This window comes from Dendropsophus ebraccatus, chromosome 3, assembly GCF_027789765.1.
Source record: "Dendropsophus ebraccatus isolate aDenEbr1 chromosome 3, aDenEbr1.pat, whole genome shotgun sequence".
In the NCBI taxonomy this organism is placed as follows: Eukaryota; Metazoa; Chordata; class Amphibia; order Anura; family Hylidae; genus Dendropsophus; species Dendropsophus ebraccatus.
In genome coordinates this window covers 169,058,017-169,084,197 of record NC_091456.1, presented here as the reverse complement: position 1 = coordinate 169,084,197, position 26,181 = coordinate 169,058,017, and the positions used below count along the sequence as shown (strand labels likewise).

General features: G+C 47.4%; 1 protein-coding gene and 1 long non-coding RNA gene across 4 annotated transcripts in view; one reads left to right on the top strand and one right to left on the bottom strand.

The window, feature by feature from the left end:
* Positions 1-2,908: 2,908 nt before the first annotated feature.
* Positions 2,909-26,181, bottom strand: part of LOC138786252 (uncharacterized) — a 37,818-nt gene continuing 14,545 nt past the window's right edge. Inside the window, exons 1-3 of one of the 2 annotated variants that reach the window (XR_011362205.1) lie at positions 21,966-22,045; positions 21,098-21,308; positions 2,909-3,535 (exon numbers count right to left, since the gene is read on the bottom strand). This is a non-coding gene — a long non-coding RNA (uncharacterized lncRNA). Of the gene's footprint in view, positions 3,536-21,097; positions 21,309-21,965; positions 22,046-26,181 lie in introns of those variants that run through there. The other variant, XR_011362206.1, reaches the window with a different exon arrangement.
* The window catches only part of DAB2 (DAB adaptor protein 2), a 57,577-nt gene continuing 51,934 nt past the window's right edge, over positions 20,539-26,181 (top strand). The window contains exon 1 of one of the 2 annotated variants that reach the window (XM_069963098.1): positions 20,539-20,831. The gene's annotated coding sequence lies outside the window, so the exon portion shown is untranslated. The remainder of the gene's footprint in view (positions 20,832-26,181) is intronic. The other variant, XM_069963099.1, reaches the window with a different exon arrangement.

The window sequence follows — 26,181 nt, the reverse complement described above, 5'->3', positions numbered from 1 at the left end:
CTGCAGTCCACTTTTTGAACCGCTTACTGATTCCCGCGCACGGCGCCGGTCTATTCCCAAGCAACGGCCTGGCATGAAGTACTGGGGGATGGCCCGCCGGCCAACAGTGTGATGAAACCCCCTCCCCTCTTTGACGTGGCTCCATTGATTCTAATGGAGCGACATCACAGAGGGGAGATCGTCACAATGGGGGCCAGTGGGCCATCCCCAGTACTTCATGCCAGGCCATTGCTCGGGAATAGACCGGTGCCGTGCACGGGAACTGAGCACAGGTTCAAAAAAGGGACCACGCCACCGGCATCCATTCATGTAAAAAACTTAAATCGATGTACCTAATGGTACATTAGCTTTAACAATCCGTATAAACATATATATTAATTAGGGATGGTCCGAACCGAGTTCGATTCGGGTTCGTACGAACCCGAACTCTCGGTAATGATTCCCGCTGTCTGCCCGCTCCGTGCAGCGGGCGGATCCAGCGGGCGGACTGCCTGGAAAACTGGGATACAGCCATAGCCATAGGCTGTATCCCAGTTTTCCAGGCGGTCCTTCCGCTGTATCCACCCGCTCCACGGAGTCTGATGCCGAGCGTTCGGGTTCATACGAACCCAAACCTCGGAGAGTTCGGACCATCCCTAATATTAATCTCTCAAATCCTACTCAGTGAATCTGTGATCCATCAAATCTATGATCAAAATGTTTCATGTGATGTCACGGGACTCCAATGAGATCAAGTGTCACCAAAGCAGCCGTTCAATCATGTGGGACCCCTGAGAAGAAGGATTAAGAATCGGATGCAGTGACTATCACTGCGTCTGCTTCGCGGGTCATTGATATTCATTCTCTACAGGATGTCTCTTACTTTATTTTTAAGGGAAACAGATGATTTATTTTGGCAACATGTTTTATGCTGATGATGAGGGACGACTGGCTGGAATTTCTACATTCTGCATATTTAAGTATATACAGTATTGGGCTGCGTTCACACTACGTATATTTCAGTCAGTATATGTATAGTATATGTAAGTTTCAGGACCTCCAGGTCACATGACTCAGGTCCTTCACCATTCTTCCTCTGTAAAAGACAAATGGCTGAAAGCTGAATTGCCGCCCCCTTTCAGTTGCTGCAGAGGGGCTTCACTCTATCTCATGGACGGAGCAGCCCTAGGTTCATTTACATATGCCCAGGCACTACAGATAGGAACATAGATTCAAGAAGATATACAGTACTTGCCATTTCCTTTAAGAGGTTTTCTGGCATCAGATAAATTGTATTTAAACGAAACTATAACCCCAAGACATATAACTTACTAATATACAGTGTTATCACTAATAACGCTGGCTTTTACTTAGTTTACTTGCGACAGGAAGTTATGTAGTTCTTTGATTTTCAATGTGGTGTTGTCTCCAGCTCCTGGACTCCTCCCTACCCCTGGAGACAACACATCATCCTCTACTGTCTCAGAGGGTCTTGTCTCCGCGCTCTAGCCCAACTCCGGAGCGATGTCATCATCTATGAATTCAGTGAACACAAAAGCTTTTGAAATAGTCTGCAGTGAAATAAGATGTTCTGCAGCAGCTTTGGGTATCAAGAGTGCTGTGTAGGGGGTAGGACTATGTTGAACAATTGAGGGCAAGCAATGCATTGTGAACCAGTGAGTGAAAAGCTTAGCTGAGATCTTCTCCCAACTCTATATAGTGAATGGTGATTGTCTAAATACCCAGATCCTGACCAATCAAAACTTTATCAGTTGTCACCTAGTTTTCCTAGTCACGTCTATAACAATGACAACTTAACGACACAATAACAACTTAGCAGACAGGATTTTTTTAAAGGTATAATTATACGGTATTTACTGGAGCTAACAGAGCAGTAAAGTGAAGTAGCCGTAATTCTGAGCGGTTAATGATGTGCTGGAAAGCCTGAACCCCGTCTGACAACGTTGTGTATGGACTCCTGCCGCTCGCGCCATTGGCTGACTTTTACTTCATTATGTTTAGTGATTATGTCGGTAAATTAATGGCTGACTCCTAATTACACTTTACACGTCTCTTCTCTACGCTGCACATGGGCGGTCACGCTACATGCCGGGTCGTTGCAGAAAATTAACTCCTTACAATATGTTTGTAAAGTTGGGTAACAACCAATATGACTGTCATGGTGGCTTAGCCAATGATTATCACCCAGGGTCTCCAGATATCTCAAAGACCAAATTGCAAGAGTCTGTCTAGTTAAAGGAGGTGTCCTCTAGTATTGCAGGGGTCCTTCTCTTAGACACCTCTAGATCAGTTACCAGAGGAGCCCAGAGGCTGTATACTAACCCTACTGCAGTATTATTAGTGCACAATGAGCTCGTCCCATTCATCTTCTCAGTATAAGGATTGGGCTTCACATTAAAGGGGATCTGTCAGGTGCAATTCATGTTCCAAACTACTAACATTGTTAGATAGCTGTTAGGACAAGGAGACATGTTATGTTTCACATATCTGTCTGTGCTCCCAGAATTTAGAAAAATGCTTTTATTCTATAGAATGAAGAGTCAAAGAGGCTTTCCCGTGCTCCTTAAAGAGGTCGTCCAGGAAAAATTGGTAGTGACTGTCCTGACTGGAGAATCATTCTGCAGCAGAGCGGAGAATGCAGCTAAAAATCACTTGGTATGACACCTGAACTAACTAGTTTTACCTGGAAAAAGGAAAAAAAACACCCATAGTGGGACACTACATATTCCCCCACTTAAAAAGAAACCGTCCACGGTGTAACACTAAGCGAAAAATAGAGAGAGAACGTGACACAGAAAAGGTTAGCAATTTCAAGTTAATAAGGCAATATATCAACTTCAAGTTAATAAGACAATATAAGAGCATATAAAACTTTCAAAGTGCAAAAGGGGAATGCTTAAATCGTCTGTAGTGCAATTTATTTTAGCAAACACAAGGCAATGGTGAAAGCATCCATGGCATAATGAAACACAAACTAAAACAACTGGATGCATCAGTCCCTTTGTACCCTTGATGAATCAGTTTTTTGGTGGCAACAAGTGTGAGGCGTCTCCTTCATTACAAGAAAGAGGGGTACAGAAAGGGGAAAGTTCATGGCTAAGCTGGGTATGGGACAAAAGAACTGGGGTCACAGCACACAAGAAAAAAGATGACCAACAGGGCCCACTTCCATCATAGCTCAGCAGATCATCCTTTTTTTAATCAGCAGCAGTGCTTCTTGGTGGAGCAGGGTGCAGCTTCCCAGCCCATACTTCTGACAGGTCACACAGGTGACCACCTTGGCAGCAGTGGTGGCCACCGGGGCAGATGGGGCTGTGACCGCCAAGTTGTAAGTGACCTGGGGCTAAATCTGGGAAATCATAGAGGCATCCGCAGCTTTCACAAGAGCCCTTGAGCACCGGAGTCCTAGTGCAGCTGCAGCAAAAGGCACCTGCCATCTGGGACTGTTCTGCCACTTTCTGGGCATGGTGGGTCTCCCAAGGCCGTAGCCCACAGGCCTCTCTCGCTCCTCACCGTGGCTACTCAACAGAACTGCCTATGTAAATGAAAAGTATCCATTTATTTTAATTTAGTTATATTACAAAGTAATGTAAGTTTTATTAAAGCAATGTAATACCAAAAATGTTTTTAAAAATAAATTTTTCCCTTTAAGAAGTTATATTTACTTATAAAATTCAAGGACAGATTAAAAAGAGGGTAAAATGTTAATAGTACAAAGTACAATCAGCGATAATTCTTAATATATTACGAATTAAAAACTAGCAGACGCTCCTCTGAGAATATCCAACCGATAATAAGAACTTCTAGACACGGCTGTGATTTTTTTCCTGGTTCTTTGAGGGTCTCTCTATTTGTTTACTGTATTTAGGTCTTGGTTCTCCTTTACGTTTTATAAGGTCCTGAAATAAACCATCCTAAACTAGGTCAGGCACGGATTACATGAACAATGGGCTACACAGAATAAAATTACCATACAGAAGACGCGGTGACACTTATTTTAGCACTTTTCCTGCCTATGAGACCTGATGCATAAAGAAAGTGATATTCAGCCCCAGGCGTCTCAGCTATACTAAGAGATGGGCGCTCAACTATATATATGGCTGAGAAAAAAATATTTGCTCCCCTTTCCATTTTATCCTCTTGTCCTCAGTTGGTATCTGATATTGCAATTTAGCTCTATCGAAGTGAATGGAGCTAAGTTGTAATACCGCACACAACCTGAGGACAGGGGTGGCACTGTTTGTAGAAGAAAACAGCTATGTTTTCCTAATTCTGGATAATCCCTTTAATATAAGAGAAAGACTAACTCATCAAATAGATAGAAAACAGTTCCCTAGTAATTACCCACATCAGATATACAGTATAAGGCTATGTTCACATGCTGTAAGAGACCAGCTGTTCCGTGACCCGGCCGGGTCAAGGAACGGCCGGTCTCTGCAAAGATATACCCGGCTGGTACTGCAGTGTTCTGATGCGGGCGCATCAGCGCGCGCCTGCATTAGAACTCTCATAGCCCACAATGAAGCAAGCGGCCGGAGCGGCTGCAGAAAACTGACATGTCAGTTCTTTGTGGCGCCGCATGGGATCCTGTCCGGAGCGTATACTATGTGTATACGCTCCGGCCGGGATCCCATAGAAGAATAGGCAGTGTTCCACACAGTACAAAGTACAGCCGTTGTTACCGATGGCAAAAACGGCCATACTTCTACATGATGTCAACATAGCCTAAAGGCGCAATAAGCTTCACATCTGACTCAACGTGATTAGAGACGTGAGACCGCTCCTCATGAGCTTCTTAGTTGCTGAAGGTTTTTGGTCTGCTGCTCTGGCGCTGTGACCATTTGTACCACATACACCTTCAATCGCTTCACATTCCCCCAAATACATGAGTGTTCGGCTCGGCTGAATGCTCATGGAAAGGAGGGAGGGGGCAAGGGGTAGGCTAGGCTATCTACCTCTTTGGGCGACTCTATCAACCATTGGAGATGGCTATCTACCTACTGGATGGAACCTGCCTACACTGGGGCAACTATCATGTGTTTTCAATGGAAAGTAGGGAGGGGACATGGGGTAGGCATGGCTATCTGCCTACTGCAGGGGGGGGGGCGGGGGGCACCTGTCTAAACTGGAGACAGCTATCTACCTCCTGGGGTGACTCTATCAACCCTAGAGATGGCTATCTACCTACTATCTGCCTTTCAAGGGCACCTGTCTACCTACAGAGGAGTACCTACATAGGGGGGCATGATGGGTATGGAAGAGGTTGTATTGGGAAAATGAGGAGCCTAAGATGTTTGTCAGGTGCACAGAGGAGTCATGGTTAAGAGAAGTCATCATAGCGAGAGGGAAAAACATGACTGCACCGCTGCACTATTTGTCTTGTTGGGGTGGTGGGGGGCTGAAGCTTATCTCTCTGAGAACATAAGGATCAGGCAGTTAAAGGGAACCATTCACCCCGTGGCCCCCGGCAGAAACTGACATACAGTGACATAAAGGTCAATATACTTACCACATCGCTCCCGGTCCCGTCCCGGATCCCGTTGTTGACACGGAGAAATCGCCGATTCTTCTTCTCCCGCCCATTATGGTAATGAGCTGAGATGAGTCCAACGTATGTCAGTTTCTGCCGGGGGCCACGGGGTGAATGGTTCCCTTTAAAATCCAATATACCTGATCCTTTTCTCCTTCAACATTAAATGTCTGGGAAGAGACAGTCTAAGGCTAGCCAAGATTATCCTCCATCTTCTTTGATGTGCAACATCCTAAATGACGCCTATTCTCCCGCCAGTCAGTGGTTTTTATTGTTCTGATCTCTGCATATGCCGCCATCTTTCTCACCATCTTTCTTTTTTGTCTCCTGAATAAACTGAAGACCGCTGACAGGAAGGAAGAGACGTCAGGAAAGAGGAATTTGCAGAGCGATTCAGCATTTCTGCACACAACTTCCCGATAGTCCTGGACCCTAACTGGAGGCCATTGGATCTTTTTTTTCTTTGATAGCCCTTGACAGCTTTACAGTAAAAGGATTTTTCGGGATTGGTTCTCAATGTTTGATCAGGGGCCTCCAACCTCCCAGAAGCCCACCAATCTGCAGAATGAACAGACAGTGCTCCAACAAGCACCAAGACCAATCATAGTTATCACAGAAACAATGGCACCTGTGCCTGGTATTGCCTTCTATCCTATTCATGTGCATGGAACTGGGCTTCAGTACCAGGCACAGCCACATTTGTTTGTATGGCACTATGTCTACATCAATATTTACTGCTATAAATCAAACATTTTTAAATATATTTGTACGATTTGTATATTTTTGATCTTGCAATTAAGGGGATAACCAGGATCAGAAAAACATGTATTCTTTAAGAAACAACATCACTCCAGTCCTGTGGATTTGCAGGTCATTTCCACTGTGAATTGTGACCAGTTGTAATACCACACACGACCTGAGGACATAGGTGGCGCTGTTTTTGAAAGAAAGCTCATTTTTTTTAAATTAATTCTAGATAATCCCTTTTCTCAGGTAGCTTATCAAAGCTGTGGCCCTCAAAAAACAGCAGAATGAAACGGGGGATTTATGGCACTATATCTGCGTACTCAATTAAATGACCTTAAGTCTGTAAGACAGAACTGAAAGGACTTCAAGGACCCATCCGCCTGAACATTGTTCTCTGTCTTTCAATTTTCAGGGATTGATTGACATTGAAGAGAGCCAGGCAATGCTCCATGGGAGAAAGTATGCAAATGAGCTCTCATTAAGCCAGAAGAACACTGTCTTACACTAGTCAAACTGGAGTCAACATTAAAGGAGTTGTCTGGGGAGCACTGTGTGCGGGGGTGGTTTTGGGTGGACATCATGTGCGGGTAGGGGTATTGCCCACATGTTATCTTAGCGACATTCACCTGCCCCCTCTGTTCCCTGGACAAACCCTTTTAATAGACTGTTCTCACTTTGAAGGAGACCTAATTTGCATATTTTTCCCCTATGAAGCATAGTCTGAAAATAAGTTTCCATACCAGCTTCCAGCTCTGTCCCACAAGGGCTGAGAACCCCTAAAACAACTGTCTACAGATGGAGGTCTCTTTCTTTAGGTTTAGTTTTCTGGAGGAGAACATATCAGCATAATATTCCTTCCCATGGAGCATTGCCTGAGGATGAGCCTCCATACTCCGCTGGGTCTCTTCAATCAGTATCATGGCCCCCCTGAGCAATGTCTTCTCATTAAATTAAACATTATAAAAATTTCATCTGTTTAGTCTAATATTTTCAAACACATTAATAAGATGTTAAAAGTGAATGTGTCGCCAAGATTTAATTTTTTAGTAATTAGAGCCGAATATTGTAACGTTTCTGTTAATACTTTCTGATTGTAATTGTTTTTATTTCATTTTTAATATATTATCATAGAAGTCGTCATCTTGCCTGAACTATATATGTGGTGTTCCACGACAGGTGGTTTTGTATCTCTCCTGTGCACCTCTCAAAAAGTGGTGATGAAGGGTATTTTACAGTTTCACCACTAGATGTCAGTATTTTTGATATGTCTATGTATTCCTATATTGCACAGCTGAGGAAGGTCATGGGTTAATGTTTTATGTGAACCATGTGTTGCTGTGGACCAATGGGGGCACTCTCTACTTCTAACCTATTATCTTTCTTACACACAGACTCCTCCTACAGGGGCCTAAAGAGAACTTCCCTGTGAGTGGTGGGGATGAGTTACGTGGTGGAGGAAGTGCAGCCTCAGTTCTTACCAGATTCTCAGAGAGGGAAGAAGCAAAACCTACTGTTCCTGCTGTAGTTAATCCAGGGCCTGGCTGCTGCCAGGACCCCTGGCAGGGACAAAGGGCACTCTAGTCTAAGACACCAAATTGTACTGATGCAGCTTGAGGCCAACAGTTGTTCCAGTATTTCTACTTTATCTACTATGCAGTGCTAAGCACTTTTGGAGAAAAGTCCAGGAGCACCCCAACCCACGCCGAGAACACGTCTAAAAAGTGCAGGGCAGTATCCTGAAACACAAGAGTAACTAGCCTGGATAGGACAAAGCTACTGAAAGAGTTCTACGTATCCTATCTCGCAACGCAGGTAACTGAGAAGGCCCAGAAGCTTAGCTACACCCAGATAGCCACGACTGGGGCTTGTGTCACCTATGAGGACAGGTAGCTAGACACTGTAGGGCAAGAGGTGGTCAAACATAGTCTAAACACAGGTACAAGTAAAGTATCTCACTATACAGTATATTTCTTCAAGTTCCGGCAGAGTACATTGCTACACTGGGTTGGGGCTCCCTCGACAAACTCTTCTCTACTCGACTCTCCAAGCACCTCTACAACTACCTCTCTTCTATTCTACTTCTTTAAGCACCTCCTCAAGCACAAACAAGTTCAAGCACTAAAATCTGTATCAAAGATTTATCTTTTCTACAAAAGTATTTTACTATTGAAGAATTCTGCAGTAAAGCTGTTCTATTTTTACAACACTGGGGCTCTTACTTTGTACGCACTAGCACCAATACACACACTAACCACACACCTTGAGTTATTTTTTCCCTTTCTGTGGGAGCTGTACCGATTGTCTGGGTGGGTCAGCTGCCACTCAGGACTACCGTGACAAGAGCCCAAGGAACCCCCTACAACCCAGCAGGTCACCAACCATTGTAGAACACAGCCAGCCACATCAACAAAGCAGGTATCAACACCACACCTGTATGCTGGACAACCACTGGTGTCACAACACTAAACCCTTTGGCTGAGCTGACACGACCACTAGTCATAACATCACCCGTGTAACGCCTGGAGTAGTGGATCCACTGGACCGACAGCAGCGATGGCACTAACCTCACCAGGGGGCGGAGTCTAAGGGGCCGCTGGTTTTCACCAGAGCCCGCCGCAAGGCGGGATGGACTTGCTGCGGCAGGCGACCCCCAGGTCGCTACCCCTGGCTTGGTTGCTGGTGTCGGCAGGCGAGGCGTGGCAGGAGATGGCACAGGCAATGGTCTGCAGGTGAGAGCGCACGTGACAGGCTGAACACGGGAACAGATGGAGTGACAGGGGAACAGGAACCAGGAACAGGGACTTGGGACCAGGTAACGGATAGGACTCAGGAACAGGGACTTGGGACCAGGTAGCGGAATAGGACACAGGAACAACAGGGGGCTGGGCCAACGCTATGGGAAGCATGTAGAGGCTCCAACACTAAGGACAGGGCATGCTGGGATTTATAGGGGAGTGATTGGTGCCACTAACCAATTAGGAGCGCACTGCCCCTTTAAATCTGAGACAGCCGGCGCGCGCGCGCCCTAGGAGGCGGGGTCGCGCGCGCCGGCCGGCACAGACCGCGACATGCACGGAGGAGAGGTGAGGCGCCCCAGGGGCCGAAGCAGCAGCAGCGCCGGGTCCCTACACAAGGACCCCGGCGGCTGCACGGGACAGGAGGCCACCCGGGACGCGGGAAGCCGCCGCGGCCGTGACAGTACCCCCCCCTTTGGCCTCCCCCTCTTTCTTGCCTGCAAATGGCACAGGAAGCCACAAAGTCTTTGACATCTTGGGATAGACTGGGCCACCAGTAGTGGCGAGCGATCCGTTGGCCGGTCTTACGGACTCCAGGGTGCCCGGCCTCCAACGAGGAATGTCCCCACTTCAAAATACCTCTTCGAAGCGCAGGGTGAACATGAGTCTTTCCGGGGGGTACTCTCCGAAGAGTGGAGGTGACGACTGGTACTAGGCGATCAGGCGGTAAAACGTGGCAAGGGAATGTGGGTCTGTGGACGAGGTCCTTCTGTAAGTTCTCCCGGTGGTGAGAGGACATGACCTCAGTCTTGGGTACGGAGAGAAGGTACACCTCGGCAGAGAAGGCATCCGCCGAGTCTTGGTCTTCTGCCAGTAGGCCGGATAGAGGCTTGTCAGGGACAGAAAACGACATAGTACACTTGGTCTGAGGTGACTTGAGACACTGGTTGGAACAGTCCTGACCCCAACTGAGAATCTCCCCGGTTCTCCAGTCCAGCTGAGGGGCATGTTCTTGCAGCCACGGGAGTCCCAGGAGGACCGCGGGGGAAGAATGGGGCAGGACGTAGAAGGATATCTCTTCTTGATGTAAAGGACCCACCTGGAGGACTAAAGGTGCGGTCTGGTAGTACACACGGTCGGTAAGAATTTCGCCCGTGACCGAGGAGATAGTCAGGGGCCTGGCTAGTCGGGTCACGGGTAGCCGCCATCTTTGGACCAATGTTGCCGCAATAAAACTGCCTGCTGACCCAGAATCGAGGAGGGCAGTAGTCTGATGATTTTGTCCTGAGGGAGTCCGGATGGAAACTGGCATAGACAGACTTGGAAAGGTGGCATTCACACCTAGGGACACCTGTCCCACCGGACCTAGGTGCGAGCATTTTCCGGATGTTTGGGGACGTAGGGGACATCCCAGCCGGAAGTGATCGGAACCACCGCAATAGAGACAGAGATTCCGCTCCAGGCGCCGGATTCTTTCATCAGGCGTCAGGTGAGCCCGTTCCACCTGCATAGGAATCTCAGGAGAGGGCTGGGACATCGAAAGGTCAGGATTCTGGAAAACCGGCGCCAGCTGGGGATGGCGACGGGAACGGCTTAGTAAATGTTCATGCCGAACCTCCTCCTCCCTCTCCGAAAAACGAGTATCAACTCGGGTGGCCAGTAGAATGAGTTCGTTCAGGGAGGTAGGCAGGTCTCGGGCAGCGAGCACGTCTCTCACTCGACTAGACAGACCCTTCTTGAAGGTGGCCAATAGGGCGGCCTCGTTCCAGTCCAATTCAGCTGCCAGGGTGCGGAACTGGATGGCATAGTCACCAACAGAGGAGCTGCCTTGAGAGAGGTTGAGGAGAGCAGTCTCGGCTGAAGAAGCACGGGCAGGTTCCTCAAAGACGGAGCGAAACTCGAATAGGAAGGCCCGGAGATTGGCAGCAACAGGATCATCACGGTCCCACAGTGGCGTGGCCCAGGCCAGGGCTCTACCTTCCAATAGGCTGATGATGAAAGCCACTTTAGAGCGCTCGGTGGAAAACTGACTACTCAAAAGTTCAATGTGCATGGTGCACTGAGTCAAGAATCCTCTGCACAACTTAGAGTCCCCAGAGTACTTGCTTGGGAGAGCCAGTCGGAGTGAAGAAGAAGCGTCAGGAGGTGGTGTGCGCTGGGCAGTAGTCTGCTGCTGTAAGGCGGTAGTGAGTTGCTGGATCTGCTGCGACTGTTTCTGGATTTGTTGCGCCTGCTGAGTGACCACTCTGGCGACGTCACGGAGATCAGGCACCTCGCCGGGATCCATGGTTGGAGCCTACTGTAACGCCTGGAGTAGTGGATCCACTGGACCGACAGCAGCGATGGCACTAACCTCACCAGGGGGCGGAGTCTAAGGGGCCGCTGGTTTTCACCAGAGCCCGCCGCAAGGCGGGATGGACTTGCTGCGGCAGGCGACCCCCAGGTCGCTACCCCTGGCTTGGTTGCTGGTGTCGGCAGGCGAGGCGTGGCAGGAGATGGCACAGGCAATGGTCTGCAGGTGAGAGCGCACGTGACAGGCTGAACACGGGAACAGATGGAGTGACAGGGGAACAGGAACCAGGAACAGGGACTTGGGACCAGGTAACGGATAGGACTCAGGAACAGGGACTTGGGACCAGGTAGCGGAATAGGACACAGGAACAACAGGGGGCTGGGCCAACGCTATGGGAAGCATGTAGAGGCTCCAACACTAAGGACAGGGCATGCTGGGATTTATAGGGGAGTGAATGGTGCCACTAACCAATTAGGAGCGCACTGCCCCTTTAAATCTGAGACAGCCGACGCGCGCGCGCCCTAGGAGGCGGGGACGCGCGCGCCGGCCGGCACAGACCGCGACATGCACGGAGGAGAGGTGAGGCGCCCCAGGGGCCGAAGCAGCAGCAGCGCCGGGTCCCTACACAAGGACCCCGGCGGCTGCACGGGACAGGAGGCGGTCGCGGCGGCCACCCGGGACGCGGGAAGCCGCCGCGGCCGTGACAACCCGGTGGATCACCACATATATACTTTACAGCAAGGCTCATGGACATAGGCACAGTGAACTAGAACTTATTCTTTGTATGGGACACATTTGTGAGCATGCTCTGTGACCTGTGCAGAGGTCGTTGAGGGAAGGGTGGCTGAGCTGCTATAATCATCTTTATCTCAAGGTGTCACCTGTCACTGTAAGGCCATGTTCACATGGCGTAAGACACTGGCCATTCTGTGCCGTGACTGCAGTACCGGCCAGGATGACCTTTATTGCTGCTGAATTGGGATGCGAGCGCATCAGTGTGCGCCCGCATCCCAGTTAATCGCAGCACACAATGGAGCGTGCGGCCGGAGCCCATTGTGTGCATCAACATGTTTTCTGTGGCCGCTATTCAGTGAATAGCGTTTGCAGAAAACAGACATGTCAGTTTTTTGCGGAGCCGCTAAGGATCCCGGCTGGAGTGTTTACTATATGTATACACTCCGGCCGGGATTCCGTAGAGGGCAGCACAATGCGTAAGTTCTGTAGTGATCACTGCCGTTGTTGCAAATCGGCAACAACGGCCGTGATTATTACATAACTTACATAGGGTAAACATAGCCTAATGCTGTACAGATCATTTTCTAGCAGCTTCCTCCTGATCATCACAGACAGAACAGGAAGGCGTATGCCAGCCATATCCCCCACTCACCTGGTGGGTGGAGATGGCAAGGCAGGAAGGAGGCGTCGCCTGTAGGCTTAAATCATTATACAAATCTACACCTGCTCCCAAACAGATATAGGTTTGTTGAGCAATGCCTGCACCAGTGGCGGGAACAACTGGATTTACTAAGAGGCATGCACCACTTAGTAAATCCAGACGGGAAAAAGGGGACGGGGCTTTAGTTAAGACTGGCGTACTCGCCCCCCGAAGTTTAATTTTATGTAGAGAAAAGCCCGGAACTCACCAATAAGTTTTGTTCATTTATTCAGTGCAAATGCATCAATGTTACAATATGTTATTGGGTTTTGGTGAGTGCCGGGCTATTCTCTACTCAGCTTGGTTTTAGGCCTAGTCGTGATATTGAGAACTACAAGATTTCAGGATTATTTTATAATATAGATAGTAAAATTAAAAATAAATTTAAAAAATCATCAAAAATCTTATGTTTAATATGTTTTAATGTGAACCCATCATGGCCAGAGGGCCGCTGCCTGGGGGTCCAGCTGCACCATTTACTTTATTGTTCAATTTTAATTGCACCTTATAAATCATTCTGACAGTGATAAACAAGCTATACCGAGTTGTATATCAGCAATGTATGATGTACAGGGATCCACCCATAGAACCATCTTGCTCTTCCACATATTTATTCATACATATTTACATACAAGGAGTTTCCCTAACTTTTGTAAAGCATAGATAGGCAAGCATTAGCATAGAATTCCATTATGATGTTCCTGTACTATTCAGTATTTCCATTATAAGGATCATTTACATCTAAGCTTAGTGATATGAATGTCATTGGGGCGTAGCTAGGATTCACGGGGCCCCATAGCAAAAAGTTTTAAGGGCCCCCCTCCCCTACGCACAACACAAAGCACTGCGCATATAAATGCTCTGTGATGTGGCCAAAATATAAAATCTCTTGTGACCAGAGGCAGAATTCCGCCTGCAGCCACAAGAGTGACTGGCAGAGCAGAGAGCCAATGGCTACTTGCTATAGCAGTCCACTATTTTTACCTATAAGGGCCTATTAGGAGCCCTTATGTTTAAATACATAGGTGCAGGAGCAGACTACCTTCTGCTCAACCCCTTATGTACCGCAGTGTGAAAGTGACCCAATGTTCAGAAGACAATGATATATCTGCTTTACTGCTCATCAGGGGCGTAACTAGACATGGCTGGGCCCCATAGCAAACTTTTGATTGGGCCCCCCCCCCCCCCCGACTGACCACTAAACGGTTAAGTGAAGTCATAACTACATAACTGCTAGCTCTGGTCAGGAGTGCTTGCAGTTAAAGGGACATTTGCAAAACCCAGGAGACCAGCAGGGCCACCCTGTGCTGCAAATGATGACGGCTCAGGGGGCCCAGTGTATTGCAGGAGCAGGCCATGGGGCCCCCTGATGCGGCGGGCCCCATAGCAGCCGCTATGGCTGCTATAGTGGTAGTTACGCCCCTGCTGCTCGTGCCCTGATAACCCCTGACCTCTGCAAGAAGCTCTGCAAATTTTCCTACTTGATGGCACAGCTGGAGAACAGAGGTCAGAGGTTATCAGAGGAGATCTCTTTGTCTTCTCTTTGTTAACCCTTTTTTTGTGTTGCAGCATGTAAGTAAACACTGGGTCACTTACACACTGCAGTACATAAGGGGTTAAGCAGAAGGAAACACGCTCTTACCTTCTCCCCCGGGCCCCCCTCCTGCATGGGCCCCATAGCAACTGCCTACCCCTGCCACTGAATGTCATGTATAACTGGGGTCCTTTGTCTATTTTTTAGTAAATTAGACTTAGTAGATCAGACAGGTTTCAATTTCTTTTTTTTTTTTTTAAAGTGATGTCAGAAATTACATAGAAAAAATTATAAGAGGGCCCTTCCGGCGCTTTTTGCTGCACAGCCAGGAGAGGTGACAGGAATGGTAGTGCACCATCCCCTCCTCCTGAGCTGCCCAATTGCACCTGAACCACCAGCCCCGTCCAGCGGGGTGAAAGCTCCTTAGCTACCATCCCTTTATAGCAGTCCCTGCCGCCTTTCTCCGGCTGCAGTAATTGATCAGTCACCCCCTAAATGGGTGTTTCTGAAAAGTCTTTTTTGGGATGGGCCTAAAGGAGTTGTTTAGGATCAGAAAAGCATCCACTGCTGTCCACAGGCTACAGGCAGAATTGCAGTTCATTCACTTCAGTGGAGCGGAACTGAAATACCAGGGGACAGGGACCGAAGCATTACACAGTGTCCATTCATATCAATGGGTCCTCCAGAGTGTGAACATTCTTTGTAGCCACTGATGGGCCAAGAGGAAAGAGAGGGTCCTGAAGAGAGGGTCCCTCCTCTATTAACTCAGAATTCTCTTATACAGTTTATAGAAATATCCTTTGCCAACTGGACAACACCTTTAAATAAATACAGTCACTGAATTATCTTCGATTATTAATTTGTTAAAAGGTTTGGTTTGTCCACTTACGGGACCCAAAGAGTATGTCACTGTGTCAGGGAAGTGCAGATCCCCTTTAAGACTTTAGCTAATACAGAGGCATTCAGAGCTGTGAACAGTGGCGTGGCTATAGGGGTCGCAGCGGTCGCCATGGCGACCGGGCCCCTACGCTAGGGGGGCCTGCACGGCCCCCCTTGCCACTTGTCTCTGAGCATCCCGAGAAGCTGTGGCCGCGCAGCTTCTCGGAATGCACTGATAGCTTCGATGTTCCGCCCGCACAGTGAGCGGGCGGAACATTAAAGCAATCAGCGTCCTCCTCCTGTATTCCCTCCCATAGGCTGCCGGCACTTCATACCAGCAGCCTATGGGACGCCGGGACGTGACCTCTCCGGCAGGCGTGATCATGTGACGTCATCACGCCTGCCGGAAGTCCCGTCCCTGCGGCTCGCAAGATGGAGCCCGAAGAGGAGGAGAGCTGCTTCCTGCAGCCACAGCGCGGATGAGGTGAGTATGATGTTTGTTTTTTAGGGGCACCTCTGGGGGCATTTTTAGTATACGGGGGGCACCTCTGGGGGCATTATTAGTATATGGGGGCACCTCTGGGGGCATTATTAGTATATAGGGGCACCTATGGGGGCCTTATTAGTATATGGGGGCACCTCTGGGGGCATTATTAGTATATGGGGGCACCTCTGGGGGCATTATTAGTATATGGGGGCACCTCTGGGGGCATTATTAGTTCATGGGGGCACCTCTGGGGGCATTATTAGTTCATGGGGGCACCTCTGGGGGTATTATTAGTATATGGGGGCACCTCTGGGGGAATTATTGGTTCATGGGGGCACCTCTGGGGGCATTATTAGTGTATGGGGGCACCTCTGGGGGCATTATTAGTTCATGGGGGCACCTCTGGGGGCATTATTAGTTCATGGGGGCCACCTCTGGGGGCATTATTAGTATATGGGGGCACCTCTAGGGGCATTATAAGTATATGGGGGCCCCTCTGGGGGCATTATTAGTTCATGGGGGCACCTCTGGGGGCATTATTAGCTCATGGGGGCACCTCTGGGGGCATTATTAGTATATGGGGCACCTCTGGGGGCATTATTAGTATATGGGGGCACCTCTGGGGGCATTATTAGTTCATGGAGGGCACCCCTGTCGGCATTATTAGTATATGGGGGCACCTCTGGTGGCATTACTAGCTCATGGGGGCATCTCTGGGGGCATTATTAGTATATGAGGGCACCTCTGGGGGCATTATTAGGTTATGGGGGCACCTCTGGGGGCATTATTAGTATATGGGGGCACCTCTGGGGGCATTATTAGTATATGGGGGCACCTCTGGGGGCATTATTAGTTCATGGGGGCACAGCAGGGGGCATTATTAGTATATGGGGGCACCTCTGGGGGCATTATTAGTTCATGGTGGCACCTCTGGGGGCATTATTAGCTCATGGGGGCATCTCTGGGGGCATTATTAGCTCATGGGGGCACCTCTGGGGGCATTATTAGCTCATGGGGGCACAGCAGGGAATCCTACATACAGGGGGCACCCCACACAGCGCAGTTACTTTGGGAGCCTACAGGAGGGAGAAAGGAAAGGAAGTTGCTAGAAATGTGCGGAGCCTAAATTGTTTGTCTCGCAGGTTCTGAAAAGATGAAACGTATCTGGAAGAAATCATCATGGAGGTCTGGACTGGATGGAGAGGAAAAGGAAAAGTGACGCCTCAGATCAAAGAAGACGTCACCTGTGAGTCCCTGTATGACACTTTTCTTATTTTGTAGAACATCATTTAGTAGGGGTGCCCCGAGGTGACAGCTACTACATCATCTGTACTCAGAGATATCACTATGTTATCTGTGGTGTTACATAGGACTGCAGGTGACATCTACTACATGATCTGTACTCAGAGATATCACTGTGTTATCTGTGGTGTTACATAGGACTGCAGGTGACATCTATATTATCTGTACTTAGAGATATCACTGTGTTATCTGTGCTGTTACATAGGACTGCAGGTGACATCTACATTATCTGTACTCAGAGATATCACTGTGTCATCTGTGCTGTTACATAGGACTGCAGGTGACTACTACATTATCTGTACTCAGAGGGATATCACTGTGTTATCTGTGGTGTTACATAGGACTGCAGGGGACATCTACTACATGATCTGTACTCAGAGATATCACTGTGTTATCTGTGCTGTTACATAGAACTGCAGGTGAAATCTACTACATGATCTGTACTCAGAGATATCACTGTGATATCTGTGGTGTTACATAGGACTGCAAGTGACTACTACATTATCTGTACTCAGAGGCATATCACTGTTATCTGTGGTGTTACATAGGACTGCAGGTGATATCAGGTGACTTCTCCAGGTTGCAGAAGTTCAAACTTCATCGTGCCCTGCTGACAGTTTATTATGGGAGTTGTAGTTTTGCAGCATGTGGCTCTTCAGGTTGCAGCACTACAACCCCCATCGTTTCCAACTGGCAGTTCATGATGAGAGTTGTAGTTTTTCAGCTGGAGAGTCAAAGATTGGAATACAATGATTAGACAATGACACAGTAGAGCCCATTAATTATAGGGGGCAGTAGTGCAGTACATGAGGTGGAGGCAGTGGCAGTGCATTAGAACATGGTGGCACATTAGAGTAATTGGATATAACTTTAGATATGACTTTGCCTAATCGGGTAAGATGGGGGGCCCCAAGCTAACATTTTGCACCAGGGCCCATCAGCCTTTAGCTACGCCCCTGGCTGTGAACCTCCATTTATAACATCCATAAACCCCAATTACACTGAAAAGTTCAGTCTGACACTGTAAGATTTCCTGGGTTTCAGATTTCCAATATTTATCCTGTGCAAATTAAGTTCTCAGTAGTAGTAGTAGTAGTAATAGGAGTGGTAGTACTAGTAGTACAGTATAAAACATGATGGACCAGGCAGGAGATATGTTACTGTGTAGGGCTAGTAGTAGTGGTGGAAGTGTGGTGTCCCACCACTGGTGCTGTCTATGTCTCCTTAGTAAGTCATTCCCTCTGGTTCGCAAGAGTGGGAGAAGTAGCATTGTGTTTTCCCCACTAGGTGTCACTACTGTTTTGTCTAACCTGTTGCACAGCTGAGGTTACCAAGGGTAAATCGCTTTGTACCATGTGTTGCAATGCTGACAAATCGGAGGTGCTTGTTCTCTCTTGTCCTATCCCCTTTCTTCTCTCACTCACACACACAGCCCCACCACTCAGAGGAGAGTTTAGTTTCAGCCCCTGTAGGAGGACTTAGTTCCTGGTGGAAGGGAGTTAGTAGTTGGAGTTCCAAGCGGATATATGTGTGAGACACTACTTTCTTATGAGGTTTTCCTACTAGATCCTAAGATCCATATGCAGTGCTATGCTCTACCTAGAGAAGAGAAGCCACCTAGGAATAACCCTTGCCCATGCCAGGAACCTCTCCAAAAAGTGTAGGGCAGTCTCCTGAAGCAAGAGGAACTGACCCCAGTAGAACAAAGCTACCGTGCAAGGTCTACGTTTACTACTGCGCAGCGCAGTATGACTGAGAATCTTCCGAAGTCTGCTACAGCCGGATAACCGACGACTGGGGCTCTTATTACCTACCTAGGACGGGTACCTAAACTAGGGGGTATAAGGTGGTTCAGAGCCACTATTGGCATCCATGAGAACAAGTGTCTTCATATTTCCTCTACCTACACACCTGTTTGGGCAAAGCACATTCATTACTTTGGGCAGGGCTCCACTGGCAACTCCTCTCCTCTTTTCTCTATTACAAAGCACCTTCTAAAAGAACTGGTTTCCTCAGAGTCAGCACCAACATTGTGTGTCAAGATTTGCACTACTGTTATTACTGCTCAACTTAAATCACACTGCAGTAAGGTATTATATTTTTTACTAAACGCACAGAATTCTGGTCTATTCTGTCAGCACCTGCAACTACACACCACCGTATACTTGGGTTATTTCCCCTTTGAGTGAGTGGCGGTACCAACTACCACTGTGGGTCTGCCCAAGTGACCCTAAACACTCCCGGAGGTTACCAACCATTGGGGGCAGCCAGCCGGACGAAGCAGGGCAGGCATCACAGTAGTATTAGTAATAGTTGTAGTAGTAGTACAACCAGGGCCGTTTTCAGGCTTTCCGCTGCCTGAAGCAAACCTGTAGTAGTAGTAGTAGTAGTAGTAGTAGTAGTAGTAGAAGAGTATGAACGGATAGTAGTAGCAGTGGAGTATGTAGGAATAATAGTAGTAGTAGTAGAGTATGAACGGATAGTAGTAGTGGTAGTAGAGTATATAGGAATAATAGTAGTAGGGTAGGAAGGGATAGTGGTAGTAGTAGAGTATGTAGAAATAATAATAGTAGTACTAGTACGAGTATGAAGTAGTAGTAGTAGTAGTAGTAGTAGTAGTAGTAGAAGAGTATGTAGGAATAATAGTAGTAGAGTATGAATGGATAGTAGTAGAGGTAGTGCAGCAGTAGTTGAAGGGCAACCTGCTTGGCCTTATAATAAAGCCCATTGGGACGCTGTCCATGTGATTCTTCTTTCAATATTGGCCACCATTTTCAGCAACTCATCCTATAAGTCACAGTCTCATACTTCAGTGACAATCTCCTAGTGAGGATCTCCTAGTATTCTCCCATTCTACCTGCAGAGGAATGGAGAGAGGTAAGAGCTTGTTTACACTTGTGTTGCTTGGCGTCCACTTTTTCCGCCGATGGTGCCTGCGGGGTTCGGGGGGGCCCTTTTGGGTCTGGTCCTGTGACAATGGGGTTGCAGGGCCATTCCGTGGCCCCCCTTCTCTGCTTGCGCACGTTTTGCGTGGATTGTGGTCGCTGACCGGCACAGTGATGTTTTTTGGTTAGGGACTCATGTGTATCAGAAGACCTGCACGTGGTACATGAGGCAATATGGTTTGGCCAAATTATATACTAACTTCTGATGTTGGTTTTTAATGTAGCTGAATAAGCTTTCGTGTCAGCCATGGGGGCGATGTGCAGCCATTTCTGTCTTTTTGGCTCGTTCATATTTCAGTGACGTTGACACTTTGGGGAAAGAGTAAATCTGATCTGTGCGACGACATCTTTTCGCTCTTCTCTAGTCGTCATCCTTCTCATAAACCAGTGATCCTAAGAAATGACCCTATGAACTCTTATGCCGAGTCACGACATTCACACTTATCGACATTTTTAGGAACAGCTGTTTCCTTTCCCGTTAAATCTCCTTGCTTTATATTTCACAATGTTACTAATGGACGATAGTGCTGACAAGGCAAGACAAGAGAAACATGGTGGGGGAAAAAAATTGTGATACATAGTGAGACATGTGAATGCAGAAACAGCACCTCCTTGAACCCTATCCCTGCATGGGGGCTCATACTATGGGATGTGTGCACTTTCTATAGGCTGCAGCCTATTAATAGTTAAAAGTGGAGGAGTAGCCGGGCTGAGCAGCAGTAACATCATAGCACATTCCTGGGCTTAGTGGGCTGCCAGCATCTGATTAGAAGCATACAGTATCCAAGGGGCTGTGAGTGGCTGAGCTGGTCTAAGCAGGAGGAGGAGGAGGAGGAGGACTGAGTGAGTGTGAGCTGGGCACAGAAGAGGCTGCAAGGCTTCTGACAGCCACCGACCTCAGCAAAGGACAAGGCTTCCAGAGCTCCCAGTGGCCGCATTTACTGGTGAGTACATTACTACACGTCTATTAATAGGCGCCGGGCTGCAAACATGGCTGGAGGACATCAACGCACACAGTGGGATCTCCAGGATTCTAGATATATACATGTATATAAATGGCGCTATATAAGCAATGCACATTACTATTGACAAGGATGAGGATGAAGGGTTAAACGTAGCATTGATCTCCAGCTATCCTCCTATTCCAATGATAAATTCCAAATTGCGTCTAAATATTCGCCCCCCCCCCCTTAGGGTCCGCACAAAGCACCTTCTTTTCCTTCTCCGTGCTAATCCAGCCGTCCCCAGGCATTCCTCAATAGTTCAAGGTCTAGGAGGTAAAATCAGAAGGATTATGTTCTGCCGAATGGCGTGTGAACGCCAGACTTGAGCGTATCATTCATTTACGCAGAGCATTGCAGGCACAGATCTGCACCGTCACTACATCAGCTGGGCTAGGCAAGGCTGCCTTTGTTTCAGCTCTGCAAAAAAAAAAATTTGTTGCAATTATTTTTTTTTTCCCCCGAAGCACAGATGTTGTAGCAGAGGGTAGTTTGGCAATGCAGCGGAGATGTGTTTGTCATTTGATAGTATTACTAAGTTAGCTGAAGGACCAGCTCGGCTCTGCTACATGTGTGCGTCTGTTGTAGGGTAAATATGCGTAATCTTCATTTGCATTTGTTACGGTTATAGCCATATAAATTATAACGGGCTCAGTGCAGTGTAGTGTGACAATGGCTATACGCTGTCCTCTCCCCGGCGGTGGCCATGATGAGCAGAATATTAATTCTAGACAGGTTCACCATATTTCTTAGCCGTAGGGGTAGGGGAGGATTGGAGGGAGGCATTTTAAGGAATTGCTTTATGAGCGTTCTCCGATCTTTATGTGAAGTGACCAATAGAGCCGGGCAGCTGCCAGTCTGATGATACCAGAAGATGGCACCTATAGTCTATCACAGTGGTGGCAAACCTGCTGTCACTGCCGTCCTCCAGCTGTTACTAAACTACAATTCCCATCATGCCCGGACAGCCAAAGCAAAGCTTTGGCTGTCCGGGCATGATGGGAATTGTAGTTTCGCAACAGCTGGAGGATGGCAGATTTTACTCGCTGCTCCATTCAAAACAAAAGGGAGACTTACCTTGGATTCTTATACTATGGCCATTCTTTGTTGCCCATAGCAACCAATCACAGCTCAGCTTTCATTTTACCTTATATATCTGAAAGCTAACCTGACTGGTTGCTATGGGCAACGGAAGGCCCCTTGATAAATCTCCCCAAATTCTGAAGACCATAACCAATCACAGCTCAGATTTCATTTTACCTTATACATCTCTGAAAGCTAAGCTGTGACTGGTTGCTATGGGCAACGGAAGGCCCCTTGATAAATCTCCCCAAATTCTGAAGATCATAGGGGGGTCCCAGTGATCTTACACATTCCCTATCCTGGAATACCCCTTTAATGGTGTTTTTTAATTTAAGACTGTATACATAGGATAGGCCATCAGTGTTTGGTTGGTGGGGGGAGTCTGACCTCCGGGACCCCTACCGATCAGCACAATAAAGCATCCTCTTCACTATTTACACAGGTTGTATGGGGATCTGTGCCTCACAGCTGAGATCAGAGGTCGGACCCCCACCAGTCAAATATTTATTCATGACCAAAGATTAAGTCCCTTTAAGGCGAAATACTTCATACAACCTCTGAGATATATGGAGTTGTAATATGGCAACCATGTTAGTGTATAGGTGTCCGACTGACTCTGTATACCTTTGTTTTTTATTGGATTTATATGGTATATAGGTGGTGTAGTCCATGGTATGCCGTATTATGGAGCAATGTTTTTAGAGGAGAACATATGTATATTGTAATGTAATATGGAGGCACCACCAGTGGTCCACAAAGTGCCTATAGCTTTATAGCAGGGATGGGGAACCTTTGGCCCTCCAGCTGTTGCAAAACTACAATTTCCAGTATGCCTGGACAGTCTTTGGCTGGGAGTTGTAGTTTTAAAGCAGCTGGAGGGTAAGAGGTTCCCCCATCCCTGTTTTATGCTGTTTGCCCCCCATCCAAGCTCCATGTCTTTTAAGGCCTTGTGCCAATGCTGGATATCTGCAGTCAAGGAGTCTACAACATCTGTATTCTCTGGACCAATGTCTGCTTCGTCTATGTTATCTCTTATGGTCATACAAGGACTGCACTATTATATATTATATATCCCTTGTCGGCCAATTACAGGCACCATATACCTCTGGCTACATGGCGGGAATGGTGTCCTCATAGTCATCCCATGCAAGAAGGCTCACAATTAGATCTGACTAATCCATTCTCACTTATGGCTACATCTGTAAAAAATAGGTGATTTTTCTAGTGTTTTATATGATGATCAGGTGATTACTACCAACTCGTTATGAACGTATGCAATGGTCGCAGAAAAGGACAGGAGAGGAGCCAGTTATGTGCCACCATGACCTTCATGACTGAATGCATTAAGGGGTTATCCAGCGCTACAAAAACATGGCCACTTTCCGCCTACTGTTGTCTCCAGATTGGATGGGGTTTTGAAACTCGGTTCCATTGAAGTAAATGGAGCTTAATTGCAAACTGCACCTGAACTGGAGGCAACAGTAGAGGGTGGCCATGTTTTTGTAGCGCTGGATAACCCCTTTAATAAATAGGATAAACTTTATAAAAGCTAAACCATGATGAATATGGCTGACTGTATCATAAAGGGGTTATCCAGCGCTACAAAAACATGGCCACTTTTCCCTCTACTGTTGTCTCCAGTTCAGGTGCAGTTTGCAATTAAGCTCCATTTACTTCAGTGCAACTGAGTTTCAAAACCCCGCCCAAACTGGAGACAACAGTAGGGGGAAAGTGGCCATGTTTTTGTAGCGCTGGATAACTCCTTTAAGGTCAATGCCTTGTAAAACTCTCCGTTAGAAGAAAGAGACAGCTCCCTAGTGCCACCTATTGGTAGTAACTTCTCTGTCAAGTCATTGCGGTACTCCTTAAAGGGGTTATCTGGTGTTAGAATTTGTTTAATATATTACTGCCCTGTTGGAAAACATACTGAACCTGTTATGCTTACCTCTCCGCGCTCCCCCCGGTGTCTTGTTGCAGCTTCTCTGGTGTCTCCGCTTACTGTAGCGTCCACCACTTCTGAGACAAACTCATCTTGGGAGTGACAGCCCACTCTGCCAATCATTGACTGAGACAAGACAGCACCACGGCCAATGATTGGCTGAGCAGGTTGGTACTCCAGGTTTCCAGGTTGCCAGTGGTGACTGCAGTCAGCGAAAGACACTGAAGACGCCACAACAAGACACCAGGGGAGCGTGGAGAGGTAAGCATAACAGGTTTATTATGTTTTCCAACAGGGCAGCATTACTGTATATAAAAATAAATTTCTGGCACTGCATAACCCCTTTAAGGAGCCTTGAAATGTAACTACAGATGAGCACAACTCGATTTCGATTGTTTGACATTTGATTACCAGTGGCTGAAGAAATCGGATGCAGCCCTTGGGAGTCTTGGAAAACTTCCCAGGACTCCCTAGGGCTGCACCCAACTTCTTCAGCCACTCGTATTCAAATGCTGGATGATTGGACTCGAGTTTCGCTCATCTCTAGTCACGTTTCAAGGCTTCTTAAAGGGGTTATGCAGAGTCAGAATTTTTTTTGTATAATGCTGAACTGTTAGAAATACAGATGAGCGAACCTGGAGCATGCTCGAGTCCATCCGAACCCGAACTTTCGGCATTTGATAAGCGGTGGCTGCTGAAGTTGGATAAATCCCTAAGGCTATGTGAAAAACATGGATATAGTCATTGGCTGTATCCATGTTTTCCAGACAACCTTAGAGCTTTATCCAAGTTCAGTAGCCCCCGCTGATCAAATGCCGATCGTTCGGATGGACTCGAACCCGAACCTGGTTCGCTCATCTCTAGTTAGAAAACATAATAAACCCTGTATGCTTAGTGGAGGATGCTACAGTAAGTAGGAGACACCAGAGACACTGCAACAAGACCTCAGGGCAGCACGGGGAAGCACTCATTTTTAAACGTGACTAGGAATTATCAGCCAAACGAGAATCTCCTCAAAAGAGAAGAGACCCCCAACAATCACACATGTGCATGTCTGGGAAACTGCATTGCAATATTGCACTTAAAGGGATATTCCAAGTTAGAATAAGTGTCAAATTGTGGGTGGAGCAAACACTAGGTCTCTAGAATAGGGTCCGTCCATTCAATGTCTATAGAGCTGCCTAAGGTAGCTAAGTATTGTGCTCACCTACCACTGACAGCTCCATAGATGAGTGGACGAGCAACCGGATACTCCATTCATAACAAACACTTGGGGTAACTTGAAATTCTATGTCTTCTGGGATGACACACATGACATGAAAATGTAATGTTGTATGTCCAATAGTTGTGCAATAGTTATATACAACCAAAACAAGAAATCGGCCAGCACTAACCCTTATTAAGTCCACTTGATGTCGGGCCCCGTGTGGAGAGAAAAAAGATGGGGTGCCAAACCACTATTAAAAAAGAGACAGTCTTTGCATCTAAATATTCATCAAGAAATGAAAGGAGGTGGCACTCACCATCTTGCTGTAATCCAAACTTTTATTAGGACATTTCAGATGCAGACATCAACGGTGTGCAGACGCCAGCAGGTAGGTGGTAACAGTCTGTTTCGCGGGTTACCGCTTCTACGGACCGGAGGCGGTCCGTAGAAGCGGTAACCCGCGAAACAGACTGTTACCACCTACCTGCTGGCGTCTGCACACCGTTGATGTCTGCATCTGAAATGTCCTAATAAAAGTTTGGATTACAGCAAGATGGTGAGTGCCACCTCCTTTCATTTCTTGATGAATATTTAGTTGTGCAATAGTTGTTACCAGTTTCTCCCCCCCTCCCCCAATTTACTGCATACAGCTTGGCATTGCAGTCGCAAATTATGTCGTAACCAAATACTTGAGATACTGACTTTACGGAAGGAAATTCTAGATGACATGAAGAATACCCTACATGCATGAGCCAAGATGGTGACCTACCAGCACTTGGCCAGTAGGATCTAAGATGCCCATGTAGGAGATTTCTATATGATTCCTTGGATTCTGAAGGACCTGCCTCACCAGTGGGGTGGAGTGGGGTATTACTACACACAGTGGTAGACTCCCTTTCCATTGCGCTGTCTGCCTTGCCTCCATAGTTAGGATTAGAGATGAGCGAACAGGGTTCGGATTCGAGACGATCCGAACCCGAACGTTCGGTATTTGATTAGCGGTGGCTGCTGAACTTGGATAAAGCTCTAAGGTTGTCTGGAAAACATGGATACAGCCAATGACT